Source organism: Balaenoptera ricei, chromosome 4, assembly GCF_028023285.1.
Source record: "Balaenoptera ricei isolate mBalRic1 chromosome 4, mBalRic1.hap2, whole genome shotgun sequence".
Taxonomy (NCBI): Eukaryota; Metazoa; Chordata; class Mammalia; order Artiodactyla; family Balaenopteridae; genus Balaenoptera; species Balaenoptera ricei.
In genome coordinates, this window is record NC_082642.1 from 122,105,634 (window position 1) to 122,116,825 (window position 11,192).

Here is an 11,192-nt window from a genome sequence, read left to right on the forward strand (position 1 = left end):
ATAGGGATAAAGGGATAAAGTTGCATGATGATTGGGAGAATTTGAGGAATAGCAAAATGATCATTACAATATCAATATTTCAAGAAGAACAAAACAATGATCCCAAATCACTGAAGTGTCAGGCGTGCTTGAATAGAAACACCAGGTGAGACAGCAGCAAACAACAAAAATAAAAACACCAACTTTTTTTCGTGTTCTTGCTTAATTGTTCTCTCCACTTGTTGCAGGCTGTCAAGTTGGACATTGCCTGGCATAATGGTGTGTTCCACAATCTTGACTTACTCACCAGTAAATCTCAAAATAACCCAGCTCTTCAAGTTTCAGTACAATTCTTGCCTATTTACAGGAAAAGAGTGTCATCATAGACAATGTGTTTCCAACAAATACATAGGCAGCAATTGGAATAAAGCATGGACCAAAGTATTAAAAATGATGCAAACTGAGAATACATTGGAACTATTTGAAGAGTACAAGTTGAGGTTAAGTCAATCTTACCACTAGGGGAAGGTTGACATTTTTTTTTTTACACATATTCAGATGTTGTCTCCTTTAATACATGAACCAGAAACATTATGAAGAAATAATGGAATAGACACAGAGTATGACACATATGGTGGGCATTTGCTTCAACATCTCTGGATGGGAGATTATTAAAAAAAAAAAAAAAACTCAGTTAAATCCTTAAGAAATTATTCATTCATATCCATACCTTGGTGTATATTTTATGACTTCAGTTCTCCTACTGAAAAACAGTGTTTATTTTTAGGTTAATAGACAAACACAACAATGTGGAAGGTCATACTACAATCTAAAACTGTCTCAAATGTTTTTGGTTTGGCTTTACGGAAAATGCATTGTGCCAAACACTTTTTCTCCTTTATTTTTAAACCCTTGTGTATTTTTAAAGAAAATGTAATCCACATGTTTCTTATTCATTTACACTTAACTCATCAAATTCCTCTTGTGTAAGAGTGACTTGGAGACAAAAAGACTTTGGAAATTATTTGTTTGCCTTTGAAGCTCTTTCTTTTTATTAGGAAAGTAATAGCATGTTCTTTGGTATAGTTTATGTTAGATACTCAGGTATTCAGTTTTTCAAGTATGTAAATAACATAATCTAGAATATTTATATTTGTCCTTATATCTTGCTTTCCCTATTCTATTAATATAATGGTAATCTTCACCATTATATCCTTTGTTATACTATTACTATGTTATTATTTACTATTAGTACTGTTGTTATAAACTTCATAATAACATTAGTGGTGTTACAAGAATATCTATATATTTGCAGCATCTTCATTTACAAGGTGGTTTCATCTTACTCATCTTTCCTTAAAGACTTGTATGGAAAGAGAATTCCAGGCTTTGTAGCGTACTCACCTATTTCATTTCCTGATAGAATGTCAGAAAGAGAGAATTTGCCAACTGCTTTACAACCTCCAAAAATCTTCTTTTCAGTTCATCTGTTTTATTTCTACTTTCGTGACTAAGTGTGCTATTCATCTCTCATAGATATTTTTAACCTCTCTTCAAATCCTTGTACAATTGTCTGACTTAATAATCTGAATTAAAAGTCATTTCATTGTTGAGCTGAATGATTCTGTCCTACTGGTTCCATTTATGTATTCTTTATACTTATGGATAAGACATTGTTCTAGTTTGCTTATCCTCTGAATTATAGCCTGTCACAGGTCTTTAAGTATTCTTAAATAATCTTGTGGATGTATACTCTGAAACTCAAGAGCACCCCCAAGCACCTTTAAAAGTAGGGTCTATGCCTTTTTATGTCTTTCATGTCTTCTTATCATGCTTAGTTCTGATTGCTACAACTTTTAATCTTAGTAAATATGACTGGTGGGTTGCTAATTTTTAAAGCACTATGTGGCATGTGCTACTTGCTTTCTGCATGAAAATAATATAGTAAAATGGCAGATAAAAGTGGATTCTGACTCGGTCTCTTTTTAAAATTAGATTGCATTCTTGTAATCTATTGTAAGGACTGGTCGTTAAACTATTTTCTTAAATTTAACTAGGGTCTTGAAAACACAATGCACATGAAAAGAACAAGTAGTGAACAAGACCTTAATCAAAATTGCCAGTTCATTTGCAAAACAGATACTGATGGCCCACAACCAGCAGGGCCTTGCTTAGGCTTTGTGCTAGATTCTGGCAATGAAGAGAGGAAAGACAACCTCTTCTCTCAGACAACTGACCATTTTGGGAGTCACAAATGTAGACGATTTCAACACTGTGCGCAGAGTGATAGCACAAAGGTCAAAGAGTAGAGGCAGGCATCTCGGTCTAGTTTCAGAAAAATGCTTTTGGAGCGATCTCAAAGTTAAGCAGGGTGGGCAAGCTAAGCATTATAACAGGGCAACATGAAAGCCTCAATTTAGGAGACATTTACATAGCACTTACTTGTGTGGGTTACTGTTCCAAGCTCCTTACAAATATGAACTCATTCACTCCTCATCACTATCCCATGGGTAAACACTGTTACTAACCTAATTTTACAAGTGAGGAAACTGAAGTACCTACAAGTTAAGTGAATTGCCCAAGGTCAACAGCAGGCACAGCCAGGACTTAAATATAGGTATTGTGTGTCTCCATAGTCTCTACAGGAGACTTTTAATAGCGAATTTACGTACTCATGGAGAGCAACACACAATCAAGGAAGAACAAGTGGGTTGGCATTTCCTGAGGGTAAGTTATAACTGGGACAATGTCAAGAGATGAAGGAAGCTAAAGAAGTGAATGAGAATGACGTTACACTGAAAAACCAGGGTTTTATCTTAAACAAATCATTGTAATCATTGGGATAACAGGATTTTGTCTCAATATTAGAAAGAAGATTCTCTAGCATCATGGATTATGGGATACAAGATGGCTGGGTTGGAGGTAGAAAGACCTGGTAAGGGGTACCTGCAATAGCACAAGTGAGAGAAACAGTGGAAATATGGTTGGAGGGAAGCTGAAGCTCACATGAGTTATTCTAGAAGAGGGCATGCGAGGGCTTAAGCTGTTGATGTTGGAAAAGGAGAGAAAGTTGTGTCTGGAGTGATTCCTCTGAGTTTCTGATTAAGGCAACAGTGTAGACAGTGGTGACTACTGGGATAAAGAAGAAAAAAGAGAATTGAACATTAGAAAATGCTTATGATACCATGTAAAGAGAAAAAGAAAGTAGAGCTCAAAATTGTATATTCTGTATTGTCCTTTAAAAAAATATGTGTGTAATATGCACGGAAAAGCTCTGGTGAAAACAAGGACAACTATTCATTGTAAATGGTAAAATTTCTCAGAACTTTTCATTTTTCCCCGTATCTTCTAAATTTTCTGCAATGAACATGAATTAGTTATTTTTCCATTAAACTAAAAGTAAATGTTACTGGAAGGATTTAGATAGTGATCTTATTTAAAGTTAACTTCTATGATCTTTCAGGAAAGCAAATAAAGTACTTAGCAAAAGTAGATGATTTATTAACTTTGGATCAGGAATTCCCCTCTTAGGAAGCTAAAGTAATACGTAGGTTCTCACGTGTTTATTTATAAATATATTTATTGTCATGCAGAAAAATTAGCATTAACAATCAGGGTTGTTGAAAACAATTATAGCACAAGTGTGTGAATGCATATTACACATTCATTAGAACAGTTACTTATAAAAATACTTAATCATCAGTGAAAATACTTCTGATATATGAAAATAGCAGGGTATGAATTCTTTGATGCTATTTACATAGGATATCTCTGAGTGAAATATGATACTGATTTTCTTTGACTTGTATTTTTTAAGATCTGTGAAATATACCTCCATATTTACTTATAAAATATAATAAAACATAAAAATAAAGACATTTAGTTCATAGTGTGAGCAGTTTCACTGCTGTTTAATCATTTCAAATGGGCTTATATTGGACTGTAAGTACACAGCCAAAGAGGAGTGGAAAAGTCACCTGGGCTATGAGGCCGGCTGTGTCAGGGGAAGCAGTTGGTCAAAATCATGATTATAGATGAGAATAAGTATGAAGGACCAATGATTACATTAAAAAGTATGTTTCTCAGGAGTATTTGAATATGATAAGAGGGATCACAGCTTTAAACTTAAAGAAGCACTAAATTTTGGAATTTCAGATACTAAGAAGATAAAACGATATTTGCTGAGACATTATCATATTCTTGGGATTTCTAAAAAACAATGTTCAGGGCCCACACATAAATAGTGGACTTATTTGTGTTTTAGGCAAGTACTGCTTGTGTTATTATGTTTGGCTATTTGGATACATTGACCAACATTCAGATATGGTAGTGCTATGACTTGACTTCTATGGAAAATGTGAATCTTAAGGTAGCCATGTTTTTCCTTTGTCCCATGAAAAGTAATAGAATCTGTAGAAAATTAATTCATCTTCATTTAACCTTTATCAGTTTTTGAAGAAACCATATTTTAGATTCATTTGACAGAGCTAAAAATCCTAGGGTGTTAAAGTAATTGAAATGATGGTATCCACATGTAAATATCTTTAGCTGCATGTTACTGGAACTTTTATGCTAATCTTTATATTAATTATTTATTGATATTTATTGAATGACTACTATGTGCAAGTGCTTTAAATGCATTATCTCATTTAATGCTCAGAAGAGATAAAACTTAGCGATAGATCAGAAACTGACTGGGAGCATTTAAATTGATTTTGTTATGTGGTCGCCAGGCTAGTAAGCAACAGATTCATTAGAGAAGTAGGTAGTATAATCTACATTTGATAGGTGTTGGTATCAAGGCTGTGGCCCAAAGTCACATTACTGGATCACAGTGTTGGAATAAAGATTCAAACAACATTTAGTTGGAGCCTCTATGGCCACACTGTTTCCAGCATTTCTAGAAAATAGTATACCACTTACCATCCTTTAAAAGCACTCTTGAGAATTTGCCATCTTAATGACTGATCTTTTCTTTTATAGATACCTGTTAAATATTTCTCATAGTGCTTCCATACATTTTTTGTGGTCATATTTTTCATATACAGCTGTTGACAATTTATTTTATAAAGAGATAATTGACATACAACATGATATTAGTTTCAGGCATGTAGCATAATGATTTGATATTTGTATATATTGAGAAATAATCACTACAGTAAATCTAGGAAAGATCTGTTACCATACACAGCTTCATAATTTTTTTCTTGTGATGAGAACTTTTAAGACCTACTCTCTTAACTTTCAAATATGCAAGACAGTATTATCAACTATAGTCACCATGCTGTGCATTACATCCCTATGACTTACTTATTTCATAAGTGGAAGTTTGCACCTTTTGACTCCTTTCATCCATTTGCAACCACCAATCTGCTGTTCTCTGTATCTATGAGCTTCTTTTTATTTTTTATTTTCGATTCCACATATAAGTGAGACTCTACAGTGTTCGTCATTTTTTGTCTGACTTATTTCACTTAGTATAATATGCTCACTTAGTATAATATGCTCAGCACCTATACTGTCACAAATAGAAAGATTTTATTCTTTTTTTTTTTTTTTTTTTTGCTGAATAATAGTCCAGTGTATACAAATATACAGCACATCTTCTTTATCCTTTCATTCATTGATGGACAATTAGGTTGTTTCTGTATCTTGGTTATTTTACCTAATGCTGCAATGAACATGGGGGTGCATATATCTTTTTGAGTTAGTGTTTCTGCTTTCTTTGGGTAAATACACAGAAGTGGAATTGCTGGATCATATGGTAGTTCTATTTTTAATTTTTTGAGGGACTTACATACTCTATAGTGGCTGCACCAATTTACATTCCCACAAACAGTGTACAAGGGTTCCTTTTTCTCCACATCCTCGCTAGCATTTTTTATCTTTTGTCTTTTTGATAATACTATTCTAACAGGTGTGAGGTGATATTGTGGTTTCAATTTGCATTTCCCTGATGATTAATGACACTGAGCACATTTTCATGTACATGTAGGCCATCTGTATGTCTTCTTTGGACAAATGTCTATTCAGGCCCTGTGCTCATTTTTAAATTGAATTGTTTTTGCTAATGAGTTGTATGAGTTCTTTATATATTTTGGATATTAACCCCTCATTAGATATATGATTTGAAAATATTTTCTCCCATTTAATAGGTTGTCTTTTATTTTGTTGATGATTTCCTATGCAGTATAGAAGCTTTTTAGTTTAATGCAGTCTCACTTTTGTTGTTGCTTTTGTCGCCCTTGCTTTTGGTTTCAAATCCAAAAAAAAAAAAAAAATCACAAAAGCTATGCCAAGGAAATTACCTCCTATGTTTTCTTCTAGGACTTTTCTGGTTTCAGGTCTCACATTCAAGTCTTTAATCCATTTGAGTTAATTTTTGTGTATGGTGTAAGACAGTGGTCCAGTTTCATTCTGTTGTATGTTGCTGTCCAGTTTTTCCAACACTATTCATTGATGAGACTGTCCTTTCCTCCTTGTATATTCTTGGCTCCTTTGTCATAAATTAATTGACCATATACATTGAGTTTATTTGGGAACTACCTATTTGTTCTATTGTTCTATGTCTCTTTTTTTAGGCCAGTTCCATATTGTTTCGATGACTATAGCTTTGCAATATAGTTTGAAGTCAGGGAGTGTGATGCCTCCAGCTTTGTTCTTCTTTCTCAAGATTGCTTTGTCTACTTGGGGTCTTTTGTGGCTCCACACAGGTTTTAGGATCTTTTTTTTCTGTGAAAAAGTGCCATTGGAATTTTGATAGGGATTTCACTGAGTCTGTATATTGCTTTGTGTAATATGCACATTTTAACAATATTAATTCTTCCAATACATGAGCATGGAATATCTTTCCATTTATTTGTGTCTTCTTTAATTTCTTTAATCAGTGTCTTATAGTTTTCAGAATACAGGTTTTTCACCTTGGTTAAATTTATCCCTGAGTATTTTATTCTTTTTGATGCAATTATAAGTGCAATGGTTTTCTTAATTTCTCTTCCTGAGAGTTTGTTGTTAGTGCATAGAAACACAGCAGATTTTTCACGTTGATTTTGTATCCTACAACTTTACTGAATTCATTTATTACTTTTAACAGTTTTTTGGTAGAGACTTTAGGGTTTTCTACATATAATATTATGTCATCTGCAAAGAGTGACAGTTTTACTTCTTCCTTTCCAATTTAGATGCCTTTATTTTTCTTGCCTACTTGCTTTGGCTAGGACTTCCAAAACTATTTTAAGTAGTATTTACCTGTTAAATATTTCTTATAGTGCTTATGTTTATTCCTTTTGTAGTCATGCCTTTCATATATAGCTGTTGACAATTTAATTTTTATAGTATGTAACTTTCCATATGTTCTATGTATCTTTGTACTGTCATGATTTAACTTAGTCATTTTGGGTTAAGGAGAAAGAGTTCTTTTCTGGAATTAAAAAATATTTCTTTTTTTCCCCACAGCCCTTCCTCTTTTCTTTTCTCCATGTCTTTCTATCTCTTCCTTCCTTCTTTCCAGTCTTTTTTTAAAAATTTAACTATTGTATTTAAACCTTGCAGTATTGGGAGAGGGGAGATTTGATATGGGGGTAGGTGTGATTTTTCATTCTATGTGATTTTTTATCTTACCAAGGACAGAAATATAATGGGAGAATTGTTTTCTTCAATGATTTTAAGAAAATATTGAATATTTATATTGGAACTCATTATTCTTCAGTTTTACTTGTTCTTATGAAGCAAGAATTGTTTTCTCTATTTTGCAGATAAGTCAGCTGAAACTCAGAGAGATTAAATGATTCATCCAAAGCCATTCAGCAAGGAAGTTTTCTGAATGTGGGTTTGAACCCAGATCTGCCTGGTGTCAATGCTCATGATATTTTTCTATTCAGATACTCTCTTACTTTATTTTAAACATAGGATTATTAGACTTCAGAGATGAAAGAGCATTTGAGATTACTCATTCCAACAACTTCAATTCATGTTTTAGGGAACTCCTAGAGGAGTTAGACCACTTAGTTAAGGTCATGTAACCATAAAGTTATTGGGTTGAGCATAAAGTTCGTTTGTTTTTTTCCGTAAGATGGCTCTAGTAGCGCTTAGTTGTCTAACTTCATTAGAAACAATTTTGTTTGATTGTATTGTGACAGCTATCATATCAGCGTGCATTAAAATAAAAAAAAAAACTTATAAAAATTGGTGAATTTTTGTGTAGCCATTTTAATATTGAAGATGGAAGAAAAAAGCAACAGTTTCAGCATATTATGCTTTATTATTTCAAGAAAGGTAAGAATGCAACTGAAACGCAAAAAAAGGATTTATGCAGTGTATGGTGAAGGTGCTGTGACTGATTGAACATGTCAAAAGTGGTTTGTGAAATTTTGTGCTGGAGATTTCTCGCTGGATGATGCTCCATGGTCGGGTAGGCCAGTTGAAGTTGATAGCCATCAAATCGAGACAATAATTGAGAACAATCAACCTTATACCACGTGGGAGATAGCCGACATACTCAAAATATCCAAATCAAGAGCTGAAAATCATTTGCACCAGCTTGATTATGTTAATCACTTTGATGTTTGGGTTCCACATAAGTTACGCAAAAAAAATCTTGACTATATTTCCGCATACGATTCTCTACTTACACGTAAGGAAAACATTCTGTTTTTAAAACAAATTGTGACGGGTGATGAGAAGTGGATAGTGCACAATAATGTGGAATGGAAGAGATCATGGGGCAAGCGAAATGAACCACCACCATCTACACCAAAGGTCAGTCTTCATCCAAAGAAAGTGATGTTGTGTATATGGTGGTGTTGGAAGGGAGGCTTCTATTATGAGCTCCTTCAGAAAACCAAATGATTAATTCCAGCAAGTACTGCTCCCAGTTAGACCAACTGAAAGCAGCACTCAACAAAACGCGTCTGGAAGTAGTCAACAGAAAATGCATAATCTTCCATCAGGATAGCGCAGGACTACATGTTTCTTTGATGACCAGGCAAAAACTGTTACAGTGGCTGGGAAGTTCTGATTCATCTGCTGTATTCACCAGACATTGCACTTTCAGATTTCCATTGATTTCGGTCTTTACAAAATTCTCTTAATGGAAAAAATTTCAATTCCCTGGATGACTGTAAAAGGCACCTGGAACAGTTCTTTGCTCAAAAAAATAAAAAGTTTTGGGAAGGTGGAATTATGAAGTTGCCTGGAAAATAGCAGAAGGTAGTGGAACAAAAGGGTGAATAAGTTGTTCAATAAAGTTCTTGGTGAAAATGAAAAATGTGTCTTTTATTTTTAACTTAAAAACCAAAGGAACTTTTTGGCCAACCCAATACTATAGCACCAGCATTAATTGTGGTTGCTTTCTTTCCATATTTCAGGAACTAACAAATTGGCCTAAATTCCTTGGCTTACTGGGTTTAAATTTAAAAAATAGACTCCTACACTTTACTTTTCCTTGGCAAGAAGGTGGAGTACGACTTGACTTCTCACATTGCACACTTTTCGGATCGGCATCTAGTCTTTTCATTGCTTGAGTTTCTCTCTGTAAAGGAGATATATAATGAAAAAGAATTATTACAAGGGAAAGTGGATCTTCTTAGTGATAACAATACGGTAGCCTTTGCTATGGATGTATACTAAAACCTTTGTTCTGATGATATTCCTCATGCTTTGAGAGAAAAAAGAACCACTGTTGCTGCACAACTGAAACAGCTTCAGACAGAAACAGAACCAATTGTGAAGATGTTTGAAGATCCAGAAACTACAAAGCAAATGCAGTCAAACAGGGATGGTCAGATGCGGTTTGACTACCTGGCAGACAAACATGGTTTTAGGCAGGAATTTTTAGAGACACTCTCGGTATGCAAAATTCCTATATAAATGTGGAAATTACTCTTGAGCTGCAGAATATCTTTACTTCTTTAGAGTGTTGGTTCCAGCAACGGATAGAAATGCTTTGAGTTCACTCTGGGGAAAACTGGCTTCTGAAATCTAATGCAGAATTGGGATGCAGCCATGGAAGACCTTACATGGCTAAAAGAGACCATAGATACAATTCAGTGAGTTCTCCACTTCAGTCTCTTCAGCAGCGAACATGGCTCATTCATTAGTCTCTGTTTGTTTTCTTCAATAACCCCAAGGGCGTGATAACATTATCGATCTCTTCCTTTACCATCCGCAGTATCTTAATGCAATTCAGACGATGTGTCCACATATTCTCCACTGTTTGACCACAGCAGTCATAACAAAGAAAGATGTTTGAAAACGCCGCAGGTGCTAAAAGATCTGGTCCACGTTATTCAACAGGAGTCTTACACATGTAAAGACCCAATTACAGAGTTTGTTGAATGCTTATATGTTAACCTTCACTTTGACGGGGCTCAGAAAAAGCTGAGGGAATGTGAATCAGTGCTAGTGAATGATTTTTTTCTTGGTGGCTTGTCTGGAGGACTTCATTAAAAATGTCTGTCTCTTCATATTTGAGACTTTTTGTCACATCCATCAGTGTATCAGCATTAACATGTTGGCAGATAAACTGAACATGACTCCAGAAGAAGCTGAAAAGTGGGATGTAAATTTGATTAGAAATACAAGACTGGATGCCAAGATTGATTCTAAATTATGTCATGTGGCTATGGGTAACAGTGCAGTCTCACCCTATCAGCAAGTGATTGAAAAGACCAAAAGCTTTTCATTTAAAAGCCAGGTGTTGGCCATGAATATTGAGAAGAAAATCAGAATAGTAGGTCAGAGGTTCCTAACTGTGTAATTCAGGACTCTGGCTTCTCCCGAAGAACTGTACAGAAAAAATGAAAAATCTATAAAAGAAAGGTGAAATAAAACCATTTTACAAAGGTGAAACATTTTAGAAACAATTAACATGTTAAATATAAATTTTGGAGACTTTGAATAAAATTGGCTGTGCTTCATTAAAAAATAAAATAAAAAATAAAAAAATAATAAAATAAAACATAGACTCCTGAAGTAGGGAGATGAATTAGAAAAAGATGTACCATTTGGACAAATGATGATTTTGTGCAATTAAAACTGCACCCCTGCCTCAGTGTCAGGTATCTGGGTGCAAGGATTGGAGGTGGACTTTTAACTCCCCCTATCCACTTCAGCTGGATACCCTTGAGCTATGTACCAATTCATGACCATTTGTAGTCACTCTTCAAATAGAGACTTCAAAAACCTTTCTTTTGTCTCTTCTTACACAGCATCTC

The 11,192-nt window shown here is 34.4% G+C and overlaps 1 pseudogene; it reads left to right on the forward strand.

The window, feature by feature from the left end:
- The first annotated feature begins 2,867 nt into the window (after window positions 1–2,867).
- LOC132364421 (eukaryotic translation initiation factor 3 subunit E-like) lies at window positions 2,868–10,779 on the forward strand (annotated as a pseudogene).
- The last annotated feature ends 413 nt before the right edge of the window (window positions 10,780–11,192 follow it).